Genomic DNA, 23,394 nt, shown 5'->3' with positions numbered 1-23,394 from the left:
AAATAGTGTCTTGAAAGCCAAAATTAACCAACTTGAAAATGAGGCAAAGGAGATGAAAGATGAGGCAAAGAAGATGAATGATGACCTCCAAAGAAAATCAAGCCAGAATGAGAAGGATGACCAAAAAACCAGGGATGAAATTCAGTCTTTAAAAACCAGAATATATCAATTAGAAGCAAGCAACTTCTCAAGGCAGCAGGAAAATATAAAACAAAACCAAAAGAATGAAAAAATTGAGGAAAATATGAAACACGCTCATTCACAAAACAGAAGATTTAGAAAATTGTTTTAGGAGAGACAACTTAAGAATCATTGGTCTACCAGATAACCATAACAAAAGAAAAATCCTGGACATCATTTTTCAGGAAATTATCCAAGAAAACTGCCCAGACATTCTAGAACAAGAGGGGAAAATGGAGACTGAGAGAATGCACAGATCCTACCTGTACTTATCCCCAACTGAGAACACTCAGAAATGCTATAACCAAATTCAAGAACTGTCAGACCAAGGAAAAAATATTACAAGCTGCTAAGAAGAAGTCATCCAGATACCATGGAACTACAGTGAGGATAACACAGGATCTGGCTGCATCTACACTGAAGGACTGAAAGGCATGGAATATGATATTCCAGAAAGCAAGGGAACTAAGTCTACAACCAAGAATTAACTACCCAGAAAAACTGACTATATTCTTATAGGAGAAAGTATGGTCATTTAATAAAATAGAAGAATTCAAAGAATTTGTAAATAAAAGACCAGACCTGAACACAAAATTTGATGCCCAAACACAGAACCCAAGAGAATAATCAAAAGGTAATTAAGAAATGTGGGGGAAGAAAAACAAAACAAAAAAAACACTTTTTTAAGGAACCCAAAAAGTTAAAATGATATGTATCCTTATAAGAAAAGAGGATATTGGAAACTTTTAAAAATTGTTATTATCACCTGGGTAGTTAGAAGAATTATACTTAGAACAGTGAGAAACTGTATAGGATGAAATTCCAAGACATATATATATATATATATACAACTAGAGTTAAAAAAGAGAAGTTAATACTAAGAGAAATGGGAAAAGAAACAAGATGGGGTAAATTTATATGTCATAGAGAAGTAAATGGTGCAAGGGAGGGGTAGAACATCAATACACTGGAAGGGTAAAGAAATTGGAGAAAGGAAATAACCAATTCTTAAGTATATTGAAATTGACTCAAGGAGGGAAGAACAATCAAATACATTGGGGCAGAGAATTGATTTGCACCCTATAGGAAAGTAGAATGGTAACAAACAGACTGGTGAGGAGGGAAACAATACAAGGAAGGGAGAGGATGGGTGGTAGTTTTAAAAGACCGTAAAGAAAATAAGAGGGGAATAAGAAGGGAGAGGGGGTAGAAAGGGAAGTAAAATAAGGGTGGGAATTAGGGGGACCAATTAAAAACAAAACACTGGTGTAGAAGGAATTTGTGAAAGAAGAAAGTGCAGGACTAGGAGTAGAAATCAAAATACTATGAAATACAGAGCTGGTAATCATAACTCTGGATGTGAATGGAATTAACTCACCCATAAAACGCAAGCAAATAACAGAGTGGATTAGAAACCAAAACCCTAGCATATGCTGTATACAAGAAACATACACAAGGAAGGTAGACACACATAGGGTAAAAGTAAGAGAATGGAGCCAAATCTATTGAGCATCAACTGATAAAAAGAAGGCAGGAGTTGCAATCATGATATAGATATCATACAAAGCCAAAGTAAAAATAGATCTAGTCAAAAGGATAGGGAATGTAATTACATCCTGATAAAAGGAAGTATAGACAATGAGGAAATATCAGTACTCAACATGTATGCACCAAATGATATAGCATCCAAATTTCTAAAGGAGAAACTAGTAGAGCTCAAGGATGAAATAGATAGAAAAACTATACTAGTGGGAGACCTGAACCTTCCTCTATCAGAAATAGATAAATCAAACCAACAAATAAATAAGAAAGAGGTAAGAGAAGTGAATGAAATCTTAGAAAAATTAGAGTAAGTATATATGTGGAGAAAAATTGATAGGGACAGAAAGGAATACACCTTCTTTTCAGAAGCACATGTTATATTCACAAAGACTGACCATGTACTAGGGCATAAAAACATTGCAAACAAGTATAAAAGAGCAGAAATAATAAATGCAACCCTCTCAGACCACAATGCAATGAAAATAATAATTAGTAAGGATACATGGAGAGGCAAATAAAAATTAATTGGAAATTAAATAATATGATTCTCCAAAAATTGGTTAAAGAACAAATCGTAGAAACAATAATTTCATTGAAGAAAATGACCATGATGAGACATCCTTTCAAAACCTATGGGATGCAGCCAAACCAGTACTCAGGGGGAAATCTATACCCTTGAGTTCATATATTAATAAATTAGGGAGGGCAGAGGTCAATGAATTGGACATGCAAATTTAAAAATTAGAAAGTGAATAATTTAAAAATCCTCAGATAAAGGCTAAATTAGAGATCCTAAAAATCAGAAGAGAAATTAATATAATTGAAGTTAAAGAACTATTGATTTAAGAAATAAGACTAGAAGCTGGTATTTTGAAAAAACAAATAAAATAGACAAAGAACTGTTCAATCTAATTTAAAAAAGGAAAGAAGAAAACCAAGGTGATAGTTTCCAAGATGAAAAGGGAGACCTCACCTCTAATGAAGAGGAAATTAAGGCAATCATTAAAAACTATTATGCCCAATTGTATAGCAATAAATATGGCAATCTAGGTGATAGGGATGAATATTTACAAAAATACAAATTGTCTAGACTAACAGAGGAAGAAATAGAATACCTAAACAACCCCATATCAGAAAATTAAATTGAACAAGCCATCAGAGAACTCCCTAAGGAAAAAAAAAATCCCTATTTTAAGACTCTATGCTACTTGGAGATTCCTTCTGTTCTATGTATATGAGTTCCCTATTTCTTTTCCCACACTTACCCTTCCTTGCTTCTGTTTTCTTGTCCAGTCCCTACCTGCTCTTTCTATATAATACTATCAATCAAATTACCACTGAGACAGGGCAATAAAGTGATATAGTGTATTGAGAGTCAGGTCTAGAGATCTGGGTTTAGATCTGGCCTCAGACACTTTCTAGTTGTGTGACCCTGGGCAAGTCACTTAACTCTCATTGCCTAGCCCTTACTGATCTTTTGCCTTAGAACCAATACATAGGCTTTATTCTAAGATGGTAAGGTTTTGTTTTTTTTTTCAGTTATCATTGAGAGGGTAATCTTAACCACTAGAGCTATCCAAAATGAGATGCCTCAAAAGAGGCAGTAGGTTCTCCCTCACTAGAAGACTTTGGTTATAGTGGGAAAGACTATTTATACTCATCACTGCTTGCCTGACTTGTGGCAATAGTGTCCTACTTCATTTCCTTGTTTTTGGACTCATTAATCATTGGTATATCTTCCACATCACTTCTAGACCAAACTTCCTAAAATATGGCTTCAATTAGAATCATTTTCCCAGTCAAGTATCTTCACTGGCTCCCTGTCCCCCCAATATCAAATATATTCCCCAACTTGACTTTTACGTTCCTTCATGACCTGGCTTCCTGCTACATTTTCATCTTTTATGTGCCAGGTCAACTGACCTATCTCTTCCCCAACTCATATTGACATCTCTCACCTCTGCTCCTCTATATAGGTTGTTTTCCATGCACAGAATGAACTTCTTCACCTCCAGCATTTGCAGCTTTTAATATCCTATGAGGCTCAACTTAGCTACCATTTCCTATAGAAAGTCTCTTTTATTCTCCCTCATTGTTGGTGTTCTCTTATTTCACAAATTATCTTCATTTGCTTTTCTGTTTATATTCTACATCTCTCAATAGAATATTGAGATCCTTGCAAGCAGGATCTGTATTTTTATTTCTCTCTCTTTTTTCCCTCTGCACTTCACACAGTGCCTATACTGTACTATATACAAATGAAACAAAGTACTATACTGTATAATAAGTCTATACTGTTCATGGAGGGTCTTTTAGCAAAGATACTGAAGTGGTTTTCCATTTCTTTCTCCAGTGGATTAAAGGAAACACAGGTTAATTAATTTGTCTATGGTCATGCAGTGAGGAAAAGTCTGAGGCTGGATTTGAATTCACACCTTCCTGACTCCAGACCCAGTGCCTATCCACTGAGATATCTGGCTGCCTTGAGTGCTGTAGTTGCTTAAGGAATGATTATTGATCACTTGTCAGGTATTTCATAAAGGGAATTTTTGTTCACGTAAGGGTTGGACTAAGCAGCCTCTGATGTCCTTCTCCATTTCCCCCTTCTCTGTGTGTAACTTAACTTCTACCTTGAGGTAGTCAGTCAACAAGCATGTGTTAGGTTCATACTATATAACAAGCATGGTTCTAAGTGAAGACAGAAGTACAATATATCTTTAAGGTGCTTTCATTATAATTGGGGAAGACAATACATAAAAGGGAGCCAAAAAGAGTGCCTTGGAGGTTCTGGGAGGGATTGGCCAACCAGACAGTAAGTAGTTAGGAGTGGAGGGTACTTCTAATGTTAGAAGTAGTCTGGAGGTGGAGATAGTTTCCAGGGTTAAGAGGCTTCTATAGCACATTGGACCAGCTCTATGGGGATGAGTCACCAGGCTAGTCTATCTAGGAGGGAAAGAAAAGCATCTTTGGGCTAGAGTGTTCTCTTTAAAAGTCCTGTAGATATTGGAGGTCATCTAATAGGAATTCTCTTCAATTCCTCCTCAAAATGTCTCATTACATTTCCCTATTCTATCTTCCTTTCCTCATCTCAGAGTTATCTACTTGTGATGAAGGCAAATTACTTACCTATGTCTCAGATTCCTTTTTTTCTCACCTCCCTCATGGTCTTACTCCAGTAGTCATTGTCAAGTCTCTCAGACACTTTAAACTCTCTTGCTCCTTTCTATGTGCCAAAATATATATTTGCTTCTCTCTATAGATACATCCAAACATTGCTCCAAAGTTTTCCATAGCTACATAAGCAAACTTTTTCAGAAAAGAAACAAGATGCTTTTCCCTGTCTCCATTTCCTTTCTTTAATCCTTTGCTGTTATCTCCAGGGTCACTGATGACTGCCTACATCAATAAATCAAATGATTATTTTTATCTCTCACTCTTCTTTACATATCCACTGTAATTTTGGACACTTAACCATTCCCTCCTATCAGACCACAGCTCTACCTTTATTTTGAGATATCACACTCTCTGGGTCTCCTGCTACCTCTATAACTATGTTTTCTGTGTCCTTCTTTGACTCCTATGCCTCTTTAAAAAACCTTACAGTTTCTCTTAGAATCAATATTAAGTATTGGTTCCAAGGCAGAAGAGCAGTAAGGACTAGGCAATGGGGGTAAAGTGACTTGCCCACAGTCACACAGCTAGGAAGTGTCTGAGGCCAGCTTTGAACCAGCATCTCCCATTTCCAGACCTGACTCTTTATCTTTGCCTAGCTGCTCTGCCAATTCCTCTTCCTAATCCCTCAACATGGGTGTTACCCTTGTATCTATCCTTAGCCCTCTTCTTTCCTCTGTGCTTTCTCCCCTGGCATTCTCGACCTTGACTTCATATATCACCTCCATGTAGATAACCTCAAATATTATGTTTCTAGCTCTGTCTTTTCTTCTATGCTCCAGACCTGTTTCTCCAACTGCCTACAAGACATCTGCTACTTCTTCTGACTTCAGTATTTCCATCATAATTCACCAGTGTCTCATTTTGAAACTTTGATATCTTTATCTTTATTACCACCCACATATAATCAGTAAGTAAGTCCTGCTGACTTTATTTCTATTGAGTGAGCATTCTACTGCTAAAAGGGAACATGTGATGTTCTGGGAGGACTAGCACTTCTGGTGTGAAGACTTGTTGGGCCCTCTTCAGGGTTACGTATGCACTTTAGGTGTCCACCTTTCACCCAATTCTCACCTGCGGCTCCAAGAAGCCATAGTGTGCTCAGCAGCAACACCCTGGTAAGTGGCAGACTAAATCTCAAACTTTTTGGTGACTTAGGGAGTTGTTTACCGCAAGCATATGAAGACTTCCCCCAGAAGAATGGAAAGATGAGAACGGTGTTTTTCAATGACCATGAAGGCAACTGAAGCAGGTCCTATGGATGGCTTTAGAGCTTGGACAGACATTGCAGATACCAAGGTCATTCATTGCATCCCAAAGCCATCATCAGTAGTGCTGACTTTTGTTATGCCATTGGGTTCTAGACTCTAGAAATACCATTGAAGATACCATAGTCATTCATTGCATCCCAATGACTCTAGAAGAGAATGAAACTGATGACTTTGTGCAATTCTGCCTCACTTAACTTAAATTCATATACTAGTCAAGACATCACCCCATGATACCATGGGTCTTCTTTGAAAATGAAGAATGAACAACAATAATCACTGCTACTACTCCACAATTATAGACCCTTGTAACTTGTTGGGAATATTGTTCTAGCATCTAAATTGTTTCCTTATTTCTACTCTCTCCCCAACACCATCTTGGATACCAATGATAGCTTCATATTCCTATACCATAGACATGATCATGTCACTCTGATTTTGAAAATCTTTCATAGAATTGAATTGTTATGAATTGTGTTCTAAATGTAGAGAAATACAGTTCTAATTATAATCTCAACTTGTAGATGTCATTTTTTGATAGAGTTGAAAGCTTATTTTGTGCTAGAAAGTTTCCTTTCATCCTTTGTGCTAACTAGGATCTCATAGAACCACACATGACCAATCAAAAGATTTAAAACTAAGCAAACTGAATTCAGATAATGAATTGTATCGAACAATCCCTGCTTGGGAAAACTGATCATCAAATTCACTTCCCTCCTCTCTATAGGAAGGTGGAAGGCTTTGGAGGTTCAGTGGTATACAGGTTGTCACATAAGTTGTGTTAGTTGTCTTGAAGAAATACTTTTCTTTTTATAATGAATATTTTCATAGAAGTTGAGTTAAGGGAATCTGAATATATCAATGAAAAAGTAAAAATTAAAAAGGAAGAAAAAAGAAAGTATTCAGCACACCTGCTTCCCCTCTGAGGTAGCATGAAAGAATAGAATTTTAATCAAATAATATTCAATTTTCTCAGTGTGGCATGTTAGTTAAAAACAAGTGAGCACAGTAGTGCCTAATTGTTAGACTGACATCTCTTAATCAAGGTACAGAGAGCAACTTGAATTACTAGCAACAGAACAGTCTGTAGTCTGGCACAAATACCCAGTAACCATCCAGCCAAGGTGGTATCAATAAAGATGACTATATCTGCATATTTGTATCTGTATACATATATGTGTGTAAGTATATATATATGTGTATATATGGACACATATGTATATGTATATGAAATAGAAGAGAAGGCTTCTGAAATGGTGTCTCTTTGGTTTGCTAGAAGAGAATGAAAAGTAGCAATAGCAGTGATAGTATACATATTTCCTTCTTTCAAACTCATAATAGCTATTGTTATTTAAAACAAAATTCTTCATTTAAGATATAGGATTTGAAGTCTTGGAAAAGAGATGGCAGTGATGATTTCATGGATGCCCTCCATGTGTTATTTTTGATTGGTAAAAATCACTTTTTTTCTGGGTCCTATTCCTGCTTGTTCATCCTATACAGGCAAAATACATGTTTTGGGGGAAGAGCTGTGGGTTATACTTTGATGCTCAAGTGTCACTTCTCATCTCCATCAATTTTGCAAGTGAGAATAGTTTAATAGTGGGATGCTTCAGTGAGGGTCAGTCCCTACAGCATGGATGAGATGGTTTCCAGAAATGAGTGATGGAGGGAGCCATTCCTTCCCTGATTTAGAGATTATCTTATGACTGTTTCCCATTTGCTTATTATGTGGTAAGAAAAAATCTTTTACTTGCACTGAGTGTAAAAAGAAAATCCTCAAACAGACAGAAAAAAAGTGATTCCTCTCTTTCTTGGCAGCATTAGAATGAGAAAGAAGAACTGCTGTAGGATTCTCCAGGTGAGAGGAAAGTCAGGACCATGCTCTCCCCTTGCCTCTAAGTGGTTATGAATACATGGTGCTATTGGTTTTCTCTCAATGTTTTGTTTATTTTTTCTTGATTTTAGTTAAATGAGTTTCTAAGATGGAATGGAGTAGGTGATGACATATTTAGATCCTAAAGTTTGGAAGAGCCACCAGAGGTCCATCACCTGTAGTCTCTGGCAGAGATTTCCAATGAGGAATCATCCTAAGGAGCAATCTGCTTAATCTGCTTGATTAATAGTGGACCAGCCAGGAAGGTGAAGTGCCAGAACCTGCAAGAAAACAGGGGACTCTTTCATGGATGTCTGCCATCTGATGCCATGGATGTCCCAAAGTGAGTTTTGTTGCACAAATGTTTGAGTGGCCACTTTATCAATTGTGAGTCCATTTTCCCCAGGAACCAATGTGTAGCAGAGTGTGCCCCACTTTAGCAATATAATTTTGTACTTCAGATCTTGGTATACATTTTCAGTAAATATCTCTTCTGAAAAACTAACTGATACTAATTGGTTAGTTGGCACTCAATAGTGATCAGTGGTCAATTTTGACTTTTGGGGAATCAACTGATTGAATGATATTGAGGGAATATTCACTCTTGAGTAACAATATTGGAAAAAAACAGGCCACTAAGACTATTCCATATAACTGAGGAGAGATCCAGCCATGCTCTAGGGGGCCTGATCTGCCAGTCTGATAGGAAGGGCATGGAGGAAGGATTGGGAGAATGATCTAAACCTAGCCCCTATAAGCTACAAAAGTAGTTGACATTATTATTTTATCACCAATACTTCAACCAATAGTGAAATAGTACCTGTGTTCAGAGACACATTTATAAGTATATAAATATATATGTTTATGCATACATATATAAAGATGACTCATGTAAAATATACAATTTTGTCTACATTAAACTTAAAAGGTTTTGACCAAGCAAAACTAATACAACCAAGATTAGAAAGGAAACAACAAACTAGGCGAAAATCTTTATAGCAATTCTGCCTGACAAAGGCCACACTACTCAAATATATAAAGAACTGAATAAAATTTTTAAGACATTCTCCAGTTGCTTAAAGACCAAAGGATATGAACAGGTAATTATTATATGAAGAAATTAAAACTATCTTAAATCATATGAAAAATGCTCCAAATCACTATTAGTTAATGAAGTGCAAATTAAACAACTCTGAGGTACCACCTCACACTTATCAGTTTGGTTAATATGACAAAAAATGATAAATGTTAGGGAGGATATGGGAAAAATCAGGACAGCAATACACTGTTAGTGGAGCTGTGAACTGATTGAATGATTCTGCAGATCATTTTGGAATCATACCCAAAGGACCATAAAACTGTGTTTACTCTTTGAGTAAGTACCTTACTCAGCAATACCACTACTAGGTCTGAATCCCAAAGAGATCAAAGATAGGGGGAAAGGTCCTACTTGTACAAAGATATTTATAGCAGTTCTTTTTGTGGTAGAAAAGAATTGGAAACTGAAGGGAGGCCCATTAATTAGGGAATGGTCGAACAATTTGTGATTTATGATTGTAATGGAATACTATTAGGTCATAAGAAATGAAGGACAAGACAATCATATAAAAAAACCTGGAAAGACTTAGATGAAGTGATGGAAAGTGAGGTAAGCAGAACCAGGAAAACTGTGTGCACAGTAATATCAATAATGTACAGTGATCAACTGTGAATGACATTATCAGCAATGTAAGGACTCAGGAAAATTCCAAGACTCCTGATGGAAAAGGCTATCCACTGACAAAGAAGAAACTGATAGAGTCTACGTGCAGATGGAAGCATACCAATTTTCACTTTATTTCCCTCATGAATTTTTTCTAATATAAGCAATTCATGTTTTCTTTCACAATATGGGAAATAGGGAAATATGTCTTGCATGACAGCATGGGTGTACCTTTTATCATATTACTGACATCTCAGGGAGGGGAGAGGGTTGGAAATGAGAGAGAGAACATGAATCACAAAATGGCATAAAATGATTATTAAATATTATATTTACATGTAACCTGAAAAAGAAAAAATATTTTTTTAAAGGAAGAAAGATCACACGTTCCCTCTTCTACTTCTTTCAACTATACCACCAGAGTCATATGGATAGGAAAATAGTGAGACCCAATGCCATTTTGGGCTATGACAAATAATTGGTATTGGATTAGGACCTAATTCACTGGTTTTAAATCCTATTACAGTGTTCTCAGATTAATTTTTCTTCAAAATTCTTATTTCCAATCTCTGTGTTACTAATAGCAGAGGACTTTATCCCATTCTATTCCCATTCTCCATTTAAAAAATATATCAGGGATTATAAGCAAACAAATACCAGGGTTCATAATGTGGTCATTTGGAAGAATGATTCAGGTTTTTCTGTATGTCTCTGGAGGAGGGAATGTGGATGAAGTTACAAGGCAGAATTTAACACATTTATTTAGAACTGTAGCAGACCGCTCCCTAGCTATGGGCAAGGGGAAAACAGTATGTGCAGATTGCTCAGTCTTGGGCATGCTCAGTAGTGCTCATGGCTGGGAAGGCCTCTGACCCTTGACCCCAGTTTCTCCCAGGTTAGGCGGGAAAACAGGTTTCTTTGTTCTCACCTGGTTAAGAGAAACCACACCTATGCCTTGTCATTAACCAATGAGAATCATCCCTATGTACTGTGTATATTTGCATATCAAAAACTATATCTAGCCCAGCAAGCTCCGCCTTCGCTCTCTCTGCTCTCTGCGCTCCTTCTCTTTCAGGCTACCTGATGGCTGTCCTTGCAGGAGCTTGGCCTCTGGCCAAGCTCCATCTTTAATCTTTCTCTATTCACCTCTCTGACCTGCGTGGAATGGATCTCAGGACTGGAAAAGCCTACAGAATTGGTCCTTTGATCAGAGCTTAGCTGTGGCTCATTGATAATTAATAAAGACTCATCCTGAACACCTCACATCTCTATCAGGACTCCGTCACTTCCCTCGTGGTATCAAAACTTCTATCCTGTCTCTATCTTCCCACCTTGTGGCTTCTCTCACCTCTGAGAGAACCAACAAGAACTTTCTATCAATTATAGCTATCCAGCAATGGAAAGACCTGACTAGGAAAAGGGTGAGCTAAATGCATGAGAGGCATTTGATAAATGACTTCAGATCTGACAGGAGATGCCATAGAAGGGATTACTTCATGTATCACTCTATCTCCCAACTCTGTGCCTTGGAGTTGTTGAATCCTAGGTTTAGAATTCATTTCCACTTCCCCTCTCATCCTTGGATTTCCTTGTTTACTTCAGAACTCTACACAAGTACAACATTCTTCTGAGGTTTTTTTATGATTTCTCCGCCACTTCCTCCCATCTAAATTACCTTGCATTTATTTTTATATATGCTTATCCTTCTTTATCTCTACATGTCCTAGCCATATTTTGTTTTGATCATATATTTCTTTGACGACATCCTTCATATAATTTCATGTAATTCCTTGTTTGTTATATTTGGCAACCTGCTCATTCTACTAAGACACTAAGAGTCTCTGACTTGCAGACATACTATAACTTCACAAATAAATGCTTAGTAAAGAAGTTTTTGCAGAAGTGAAAGAAATTAAACTAAACTTCAAAGGTAAACAAAAACTGGGAAAATTTTTATAGCAAATCTCTCTGACAAAGGCTTTATTTCTCAAATTTATAGAGAATGGAGCCACATTTATAAAAAAAATACAAATATTTCCCAGTTGACAAATGGTCAAAGAATATGTTTAGGCAATTCTCAAATAAAGAAATTAAAACTATATTTGATTATATGAAAAAATACTCCAAGCCACTATTGATTAGAGAAATGCAAATTAAAACAAGTCTGAAGTATCACTTCACATCCATAATAAGACAGGTTAACATGAAAAAAAGGAAAATGATAAATGCTGAAGGGGATATGAAAAAATTAGGAAGCTAATTAGCTGTTGGTGGAACTGCAAACTGATCCAACCATATGATAGAGTGATTTGGAACTATGCCCAAAGGGCCACAAACTTGTGCATACCTTTTGACCAAACAATTCCAATACTAGAACTGTGTCCCCAAAAGGTTAAAGATAGAAAGAACATACCTATATAAAAATATAGACTTTTTTCAAGGCATCAATGAACTGGAAACTGAAAGGCAGTCCATCAATTGAGGAATGGCTAAGGAGTTCTGGCATATTATTGTAATGGAAAAATGTTACAGCTTAAAGAGACCTTAGAGGTTCTCCATACACTCCCCCAGCTCTTTAGCATACTGGTGAGGAAACTGAATATTCATTTTTTCAGTATTTCAGATGGAAAACTGTGTCCATTGAAATGGATTATTAGATTGTAAGCTCTTTGAGAGTAGGAATTGAATTGTTCTTTGTGTTTATATTTCTGCACCTGGCAAAATAGTTTTCTCACAGAAGATATTTAATAAATACTTGCTGGTTAATTTAAAAAATTATATGTTATAAGAAATCATGAACAAAATGATCACAAAAAATTATGGAAGGAATTATATGAAATGATGCAAAGTCAAGGGAACAGAACCAGGAGAATGTTGCAAATAGTAACAACAATAACGTATGATAATTGATTGTGAATGACAACTATTATCAATAAGGCAAAGTTCCAAGACAACTCCAGGAAATCCAGGATCAACTGGATAAAAAAGGATATCCATTATCACAGAAAGAATAGACAGAGTCAGAATTCGAACTGAAATATTCCATTCTTTATTTTTTTTCCTCCATGAATTTTTCTCCATTGTAAGCAGTATATGTCATATCACTTGCCTTCTAGGAGAGTGGAGAGGAGAGAGAGAATATAGATTTAAAATATCAGAAAACATTTCAGAAAAATAAAAAAAGCAAAATAAATAAATGAATGCTTAATAAATACTTTCTGACCAACAGTTAACTGACCTGAAAAATATTGATATAAAAAGGGGCCTTTGTTCCAGAGAGTATCTTGGAGTCTCTAAAAGAATTTAACAATTTCTAAAAGGTAATTCAATTTGATATCCTTTTCCTATTTAATTCTGAGTCTAACTCCTTTTATGTGTGTGTTTGTGTGTATGTGCGCCTGCAAGTCTCAACGCCCACTGTTCTGATCCTGTTTGATGGAGGCTGGGGTGAAGTTGGTGAAAACAGAATCGAGGAGAGGTTCAGTCTCTTCAATCTCATCTGGTCTCTTGAATTTCTTTTGACTCTGCAGTAGCTATAGGTGTTTTTTAATTCCTAGCTTTGAGGGAGAACATGGGTGATGGCAATCCCACTTGAAGTAGCTGAAGAAGGAATAAGATTCTAGGAAGAAGCCAGCATGAAAGGAGTAGGCAGTTTCCATCATGTCCTTGTCCTTAGCTTGGAATTTCCCTTTGGGTAAGATATGAGACTTTTCCTCTTTGTTGAACAGAGTTAATTATCTTATTCCCAATAAGAGAGCTCCTTTACTCTGTATTTTCTGGTGTATTATGTATACTTTCTCTAATTTGTGTTCTTCTCTTGACTTGGATAAATGGGTTTCTTTGCTACTTTCTTTGAGTATTCATTATGGAATTGTTTTTCAGTGGAAAGGGAGTTAAGTCTTGAATATAAATCTTGGGTCCTTCTTTCCCCATTAATGAACAGTGATTAGAAGTTTAGCTTCAACCTGAAAACTATATCCTTTAGACTATTTATTTTTTTATTTTATATATATATATAATATAATATTATTTATTATTAGACTATAATATTTAAATGAATAGATAAAACACTTGACTGATACCTGTTATTTCTGAGGAGTGTATATTGGCTAAGCTTCTGGCCCCAACCTCTTTTCTTACCCTCCTGGCAAGTCTTTAAGCCCCCTTGGAGAAGAATTGGGAGAAAAGAGGCTAAAGAGTTTTATTATATATATGCATATATGTAATATATTTACATACACAAATATATATTATATATATGCATGTATATAATAAAACTGTCCTACATATATAGCACGGGAATTGTGTGTCTAAGGAAGATAGAATAGACATCTTTAGCCTCTTTTCTCCTAATTCTCCACATTCACAGAATATCCATATAGAAAGATGTATATATGAATATCCACATGTATACATACATATATAGATACTAATATATACATATAAACAAACTTGGGTCATTATCTCTAGATCTATCTGTTATTTAGAATTTTGTTGTAAATTGCAAAATTCTACCCTCTTTTATAAAGTATGGATTGGTATTCATTGCTAGAAATATATCAAGAGAAACTTGTCTCTCCTTAAAGCAAAGTTTCTGTAATCTAATAATCAAAAAATATGCCCCAAGGTCATGTTTCATATTAGTGGTCAAGTTATTTAAAGATAACCAATTATACTAAATAGTTCTCTGTTAGAAGCTCATACTAATTGCTTACTCTTCTGTATAAGTAATTTATTGAATATTACTTTTTCATGTGCCCCTAAATTGCTTTCTTCTTTCCAAAATTATGATAACAATCATTTCAACCTGAGAGAAATACAGGGTTTTTTTGTTATTGTCTTTTTTGTTAAGTGTCCTATTTCCTGGATCTAAAGATAATAGACTTCTGAGAGTATTGTTATCATAAATTTGCCATCCCATAGAGCCAATTGCTTCCCTAGAATCCCTGAAAACTGAGACTGAATCATCTGTGAGTTGTTGGAGATTTAATTTTTTTTCTGTATAAAAAGGGAAACCTGGAAACCCATTTTTCATACTTCAATCACTGTGAGCCATCTGGGAGTTGCTAACCCCCCTCCTCCAGATGCTAATCTGAGTCTTCAGACCTTTTTGCTACCCAGATAGCTGGTGGAGAACCATCTTTTGGTAATGGTATCCAATTTGGATTGGTACCATCTTTTCTTGGCTACTGCAATAACCATGAGCCATCTGGGAGTTATCATCTTCCGCCCCCACTAACTGATCTAAGACCTCTTTACTTTAACTGGTAGAGAACCATCTTTCATGTTATTGCCCAATCTGTGATGTTTCAATCCCTTTTATCCATATGGGGAACTGCCACCCTCCACCTGGTACCCAGAACATACATTGGCTAACATATGCCTCTCTGCTGCCCCCATAGCTGGTGAAGACCCAAGGGAAGAATCAGACCCAAGGAAAATACTGTCTCCAACCCTTATCCAAGTTCAAAGAGAATCTTTCAGCATACCTTTTTGGGATATGTGAATTCTTTAAATGTGGTTGATTTTTCTTCTCCCTGAATATGGTGATTCATTTACCATAAAATCAAATATTTAGTGGGCAGTTGCTTCTAAATTCACTAAGAAATGTAAATAGGATCAGAAGATAATCAATGTAAAGAATTTTGCAAGCCTTTAAGCATATATGTGTTGGAAGGAGCTAGGTAATGCAGTAAATAGTGCATGCTTGGCCTAGAGTCAGAAAAACTTGAATTTAAATTCTTCCTTTGACACTTATTAGCTGTGTGACTCTGCTCAGGTCACTTGAACTCTCTTTTGAGACTCAGTTTCCCTATCTCTAAAATGGGTATACTAATAGCAAGCATCAAATAAACTAAGCATTTGTGTCATGGTCATGTTAACTTTAATACATGCTCTAAAAAGTATATACACAAGAAGTTCACAGTCTCATATACAATCACTTTTTCAGGTTTGTTTATTGAAATATTCCTTTTTGTTGATGTTTAAGTTCATAATAACAATAATATTTTTTAAAAATTGTATTTTTTGATTCAAAAATCCATTGTTAGGAATAGGCTTTGGTGGAAGGAATTTCCACTGTGCTGAAATTATCTTCTCACTGGTTGTTGGACAAGGATCCCATATTAAGCAAGAGGAGATTTATCATAGTGGAAAGAGAGCTGACTTTGAAGTCAGGAGACTTCATTTTCATTTCTGACTCTGAAACTTATTAGATGTGTAATCTAGGACAAGTTCATGCTTCTGCTCCTATTCTTTTACAGCTTTTTCTTTAGTGAGATAGCGGTTGTCTCTACCTTTAAAGGTAGTTAGTAACATAATGGATCAAGCACTAACTCGAGAGTTGGGACAACTTGGAACCAAATTACCTCCCTGATGCACTCTGATTCTATGACCCTTGACAGGTCACTTAACCTTCTAGTATCCAAAGTCATTTTGAAAGACCATAAATTGCTGAACAGTTGCTAATCTGAATTGGTGGAGTGGGCTTCTTCTCCCAGAATACCTTTCACTGAAGAAACCACATGTTCATTTTCCACCCAGCTCTTCTGCTTTAGACTCCTCCATTACACTACTAGGAACCTCATCATCACAACAATCACATCAACCTTGCTACACCCAAATAAAAAAAATCAGTATCTTGGACCTCTAGGTCCTTTCTAGAAGGTGGAACAAGGAGTCTCTCTGCAAATCTCTATTTAAGCAGAGAACCTAAGTCAGTCATCTCTTCATTTCCCATCTAGATGTATTCTACTTTCCCATCATCCTCCCCTTCACATGCCTTTCCTAATTACCCTAATTCCCTTTCATTAGATTGTAAATTCCTTGAGGACATGGGCTGTCTTTCATTTTTTTTTATTTGTATTCCAATCATTTAGCACAGTGCATAGCACATAATAGACAATAAATGCTTATTGACAGACTGATATGTCCAAAACAAAACAAAACAAAATGAAAAAAACCCGAAGCCTCCAAACTACCCTAATTTCAAATTGTTTCTGGAGGGAGAGGTATTTGCAAACCTTAAAATTCCATATGCTATCATTATTGAATACAAACTATTAAACTCATGTCTGTAGATGTTCTAAAAACAATGGTTCTTAGCATCCTTTTATCCCTTTACTACTTCCTGGCTTAAGGGGTGACATAGAATGAGGGCAATGTTGCATATTAGGTCTTCTGACCATTGTTTTTCCCACTATACCTTTGCCTTTCTTGTCTTCGGAGGTCAACAAAACAAGTATTATCCCCTCATCCTCATGATGTTCTGAGAAGCTATATATATATATATATATATATCACCATGAGTAACCTGTGAAGACATTTTGGACAGAAGAAGTTATAAATCATCTGATGACAGCTTGTTGCAGTGAAGAGAGATCCCCTACTTGCTTTCTTGGCCACCTGTGCCATTGGGTAACAAATATCAATCTTAAAGATCATATTCCTATGTAAATACCCCTGACAGATTAATCTTTTGGAAATGGTTTTCTTTTTCCTGATGTGGGAAATGGATGTGCACTGGCTTTTGACTTGTTCCTCAATCTTTGACATCTGAAGTGCTGGGGCTTCCAATCCTCATAAAAATCTAGACCTGCAGTACAGAAATGGGTTACTTCATTTTAAAGGAAATTAAGATCTTAGTCATTGAAATAGAATATAGAAAGGTAGAAATAAATGAGTGATGGAGATTGATTATCGATCAATAAATAGATAGAGATAGACAGAACTTTAATTAAACACTTTGTACTAAGCTCTGTAAGAAGTGCTATAGATATAAAATTAAAACATAGTTCCTCCCATCAGGGAACTTACAATCTAATGGGGAAAGATAACAGGCAAAGGTGAACTGGGTGGCAAGAGTGATATCTGATGAAGGATCACTAGAGGTAGGCTAGCGATGCAGGGGAGAAATCCAAGAAGAGAATCAACCTGAGAGTGAAATGACCATGGCTGGTATCCCTTATAAAATGCTTGTCTGGGCAAGGGACTTGCCACTCAGGAGAATAACTCTAAAGGCAGAGATTTCATCACATTAGGAAGTCAGTTGGTGAGGAGGAGAAGTCCATAGAGTCAAGCCATGAGTGAATCAAAGAGAGAAAAGAGAGAAAAGAATAAATTCAGGAATTCAATGTGTTAAAAGAAAAAAGCAGCTTCCACTTATCAATGGGTTATTATCTCCAATGCATGTATAGGATACGGTCAATCAGTTTCAATAGAAGATGCTCTCTTTCCTAAATCCAGGCCTGGTGCTCTATCTACTGCACCACCAAACTGCCCCTTTGTGTTTCCTAAATGCCGGTTCTATTGTTTGATGAATTATTGGGCTGCCTGATTCAAGGAACTTTCTCAAAGATTTATAACTACTATTAAGGACTGGGACACAGTTCTTTATTTAAATCCTTGAAGTTAGCTACAATACCCTCTCCTATTTTCCTCCTTTTCATTGTTCACCACCCCATCTCCCTCATGCAGACTTCATATTGTATGGTTTTAGAGGGAAAATGAAATATATTGACCTTGTAAAATTAGAATTTTGTACCCCAGGGCTCCATTTCCCAGAATCCCACTTTCATTCTCAAGTTGAGTCCTTATGTTTTGGAGATAAAGTTTCTGTGACCTCACCTCTCACTCTCTTCTCCTGCTATCACAGTTGGGAAAACTTCTCTTTAGTCAGTTTTTACTTTTGTCTTTTCATTTCCTCTACTTCAAGTGATTATTAATACATCTTATAAAATATAATATGTGGAGTTATTGGATATTAATTTTAATCTTACAACCTATAAACATATATGATAAAGCAAATTATCTAATCTACTGCTATGAAAATTGTTTCTTGTCTTTGGGTAGGATACAACTGTAGCCATCTCTGTAAGTATCCATGAGTGTGGCTATAGGCCATCTACATTTATGGAAAATGGAAAATTTCCATCTTATTCTACCTATACCAATTTGTCATCCATATCCCTCTATAGCCTTATTATTACACTATTAAATGTTCCCTCCATTTAATACCTTATAGATGAAAAACCCTTATAACAAGATCCTTTAATAGCTTAGGCCTTAAATTCAATTGGATGGAGACCAAGATAAGTAATATTACCATGAATTCTGCCTTCTAGTTAGTAGTCAGTGTGGAAAGGAAACTAGACTAACACTTGGTGGGGGAAGGGGCAACTGGGAGTGGCAGTTGGGTCAAGAAAAATTTATTGTGTTTAATATGTGATAGGAAGCATTAGAGATACAAATAGTGCTATAATGAGGATTGAGTACAATATTAATACTTCAGTACTGGCCCAAAGATCTTGTTGGTATGATATTCCCTCTACAAGAGCATATTGCAGCCCCTCAAAGATTTAGTCTTTAAGAGTTTCTATGATTTAAAAAAATCATCACCCTAAGACCAATCTACTAAGAACTTCCCTGAATTTAGCTAGGGTGGTCCTTGAATGATAGATTTACTGGTCACTGGGCTTGCTTGGGAAAACCTTTCTAATTTGGTTGGCCCTACCATAGTTTATGCTTCTTTGATTTAGCCTTTGGAAACCCAGAGTCACTTCAATGCAAGCCGAAGGAACAGAAAAAGGAAGAAAAGAAGAAAAAAGAGAAAGAGGAGGATAATGAGGAGGAGGAAGGCATTTGTGGATTATAATCTCTCATTTCCCTTAATCTTTACTTGACCAAGGGCCTTGGGGTTTATCAAAGGATTAACACAGTTTTTTGAGATTTTCCAGAGAAAGACCATCTTCTCCCCCTATAAGTCTGGACCAAGGATCTATAAACAGGCACACCATGAATGTGCAGTTGATCTAAACAATCTTTCCTGATTGTTCTCCAGGAGTTTGCCATACTGTAGATTGGATGAGATGGGAACATAAGTGACAATATGAATTATAATATCATCAGCATTAGAGAACAGCAGTGTAAGATCTTGCTATCAAGAACAACTACACATATAGAGGGTTCTTAATATGGAGTCCATGAACTTTTTTCTTAAATAATTAGACAATAATATTCCTTTGTTATTTTACATATTTCATACTTTAAAAATCAATTCTGAGAAGGGTTCACAGGTTTCACCAGATTGCCAAGATGCTCATGACACCCAAAAAGTATTTAAGAACTCATGTATTAGATGTTCTCATTAAATGAAGGATGTAATTGAGGTGAAGCCTTTATGAATCTGCACATACACAAGAAGTATATCTTTAGTATAAGCAACATTTAAAAAGTAACTCTTAAATTTGATAGTCATCTTATGCTCAATTTGGGACAGCAGTTCCAAACAGCTGTTCATTTTCTCCATGCTTTGCACTTATTATTCCTCATTCCTGCCATGTACTCCTCTCTTCTCCTTTATCTCTTGAAATCTGTAACTTCTTTCAAGACTCAGCTCAGGTGTTGCCTCTACAAAAAGCTTCCCCCCCCCCCCCCCCCCGATTTTCCTTAGTTGTTAGCTCTTTCTTCACTTCTCTCCATCTCTCTGCCTCTGTATCTGCCTTTTTCTGTTTCTCTGACTCTCTCTATCTCTATCTTTGTCTCTGTCTCTGTTTCTGTCTTTGTCTTCATTTCTGCCTCTGTCTTTGTTTCTTTCTTTGTGTTTCTCTTTGCTTCTGTCCCTCTATCTCGTTGTCTCTTGTGAATTTTAAAAGTCTCCATCTTGGTCTAGCACCCAAAAATTGTGCACACCCACCTACACGGGCATGCGCTAGTCAATGACTAATCAGAAATAACTAACTGCCCACCTGGGCTGTCCTAAGCCAAGCTAGAGCCAACCATTGGATTTCTGGAGAGGGGCAATTGTCGTTGGTTCATTACCCTGCCCACTTTCTAATTTAGTTATCCTATCTATTAAATATCTCATTTTTTTCTTCATTTCCTCCATGTCATCATCATTTTCTTTCTCCTTTTCTTCGTTTCCCTTTAAAACATATATAGCTGTTTTTCGCAATTCTTCAAGGTCCATATCTGACCATCTTGGGCATTGTGTTTTGAAATAATTTTTAATTGCTTTGCAAGAATTGTTTACAAAGATTCTTCTAGCTTGTCTTATACTACTCTCTTTAGTTAAGTCCCAATCTAAGTATCTGTCCCCAAACTCGATAATTCTGTCCATAAATCTGGAGGGTGTTTCATTTTCCTTTTGCTTAATTTTTTCCAGTTCCATCCACTTATCTGTACTGTCCGCACATTCCTTCATGGACGTGAGGATGGCCTCTCTACAACGGTATAGTTGTAGATAATCCTCAGGATTGTTATAGTCCCATTCGGGATCCTGAGATGGCCAATGTGCTGCATTACGCCCCCTGGTTTTGTTGACATGAGCAATTATTTTATTTTTTTCACGTTCACTTAAAAAAGCCTGGAGTAAGCTCTCAACGTCCTTGTAAGACGGATTATACTGAAAAAATATGTCTCCCATCTTTTTTGTTACTAGAAAAGGATCTTGTTCATATGTGGGAATATTTCGTGTAAATTCATTTATTTCTTGGGGAGTAAACGGTATCCTATGTCTTAAAGTCACCACATCCCCATTTCGTCCTATTTCAGGTACTTCTCTTAGAGGAAACAGGCCTCTAGTTGGATTTTGCACCTGTGGGTCAGTTTGACAAGGACAGGTTTTTCTAGGGGGACAAGATCTCTCTTGCATTGGAATTTGGTTTTCTGTAGGAGAAGGAACATGAGAATCTGGGATTGCCGGGGAAGGGTTTTGGGGATTAAATTCAGACAAGATTTGCACTACACGAGAGAAGCAGTCTGTTAACTTGGCTATAGGAAAGGTATTTTCCATCTCTATTTCAGGGAAGGAAATTTCCTCATTCAAAGGTTCAGAAACAGGTCTATTTCTGGTAGAGTGGTTGTTTGTCAATTGATCCTGTAAGAAACTTTTTAGATCTTCTAATTGGGCTTGCATTTTATCCTCAATTTTTCCTATTTTATCTTCCATATTTCCCATTTTATCCCCAATATTTCCTATTTTATTCTCAATATTTCCTATTTTATCCTCAATTTTTTCTATTTTATTCTCAATATTTCCTATTTTATCCTCAATTTTTTCTATTGTATCCTCAATTTTTTCTATTTTATCCTCAACATTTTCTATTTTATCCTCAATATTTTCTATTTTATCCTCATTTTGCTTTATTTCCTCCTCATTTTGTTTTATTTTCTCCTCATTTTGTTTTATTTTATCCTCAATTTTTTTTATTTTTTCATCTCTAAATATAGTATTGAGGAGTACAAAAATGACAGTACCTATTAATATAAAAATTTGGAGGTATCCTTCATTCCTCAATGCCCCTACTTCTTCAGCTGCCTTATAATTGTCAAAGGATATAGTACTCATTTTTATATGTATATTTTGTAATTTCACAAAGCAAGTGGGGAGCAGGGCAAAGCAGCAAACTTTCCACAGGCTTTTTCTTTTTACAATAGGTGGCTCTGAGTCTACAACCCTATACAGGCTAAGGGCCTATTGTATTGTAAATTCTCCTTCTTTACAAAGTGTATGTGGGTGGGTCCCAGCAATCTTCTTTGGCCCTCAGGCTAAAGCCGCTATGACCATGTGCTATCTTCCTTGAGCAAAGCCCACTTAAATTTTTAAGACTAGAAAGGCCAGGAAACAGAAAAAAAAATGGGTTTTAAGTTAGCTCCCTAGCTGTATTCAGCTGTTTTTTGCGGGCTAGGAGCTCCTAAGAGCTCCTTCTCCTGAGGTTCCTCCTTGCTTAGTTGATTAGGTAAGCCTGGCCTGCCTCTCTCTACTGAGCCACCTCCTTAAAGTAAAAGGAGATGGAAATGAGAGACAAAGAGGAGAAGGAAAAAAAAAATCCTGTTGACCCCAATTTAACTTAAGGGGTAAAGGGAAAAGAGAAAAGGTGTTTTATACTCACCTGTTCTGGCAGCTGTGTCTTTAAGCCAAGGTATTTGGTAACAGGACTGAGGGAGTGAGCAATAAGTGGGTTGAAAAGGCAAGAAAATTCAGGAAATTTATTGAGGTTCTAGAAACCTTCCAAGCACTAAGGCAGGGCCAAGAGCCGGGGGGGGGGGGGGGGGGGGGGGGGGGGGGGGGGTAGCCGGGGTGGGATTTCTCCCAGGTGATAGTAAGGAGATCAGAAGACTGATAAGGTTCTTTTTTCCCGTAGTGGTTAGCCAAACTGTAATGGGGAAATTTAAGGCTTCTGGGAGAAGGTTATAATATAGTAATGGTTACAAATGTGGCTACAAGATTTATATAATATTTTACAATGGCCGCCAAGGAATTTACTTATGAAATTCCTAAAATGAAACACTCAAGTCAGAATGAGGTTTATGGAGGTTTAATCACACTGGGAGTGGGGAAAAGGTTAGGGAGAGAAGGAGAGAAGAGAAAAGGGAAAGAGGCTACTCAACCTCTGACCAAGGCAGAGGGAGTTTAGGCCTAAAGGCCCAGGTGGAAAGAATCAGTCCTTAACTCACGTGACCGATCTGAAGGAAAGCTGTCTGCGGGCGTCCTCTCTCTCCAAGCTCCTAACACCAACCCCTCTCTCTAGCTCTCCCCACAGGAAGTTCCGCGAATCTCAGAGGCTGTTCCCTACCTCACTTCCTGTGTCTCACAAATCCAATGGTTGGCTCTAGCTTGGCTTAGGACAGCCCAGGTGGGCAGTTAGTTATTTCTG

At 36.7% G+C, this 23,394-nt stretch overlaps 1 long non-coding RNA gene across 1 annotated transcript in view; it reads left to right on the top strand.

Annotated features, from left to right (window-relative positions):
• The first annotated feature begins 2,271 nt into the window (after nucleotides 1-2,271).
• The window catches only part of LOC130453834 (uncharacterized), a 36,927-nt gene continuing 15,804 nt past the window's right edge, over nucleotides 2,272-23,394 (top strand). The window contains exon 1 of the long non-coding RNA XR_008911418.1: nucleotides 2,272-8,380. This is a non-coding gene — a long non-coding RNA (uncharacterized LOC130453834). The remainder of the gene's footprint in view (nucleotides 8,381-23,394) is intronic.

This window comes from Monodelphis domestica, chromosome 4 (genome assembly GCF_027887165.1).
Source record: "Monodelphis domestica isolate mMonDom1 chromosome 4, mMonDom1.pri, whole genome shotgun sequence".
Lineage (NCBI taxonomy): Eukaryota > Metazoa > Chordata > Mammalia > Didelphimorphia > Didelphidae > Monodelphis > Monodelphis domestica.
Note: the sequence above shows the minus strand (reverse complement) of the source record. Positions and strands in the feature narration are given on the sequence as shown.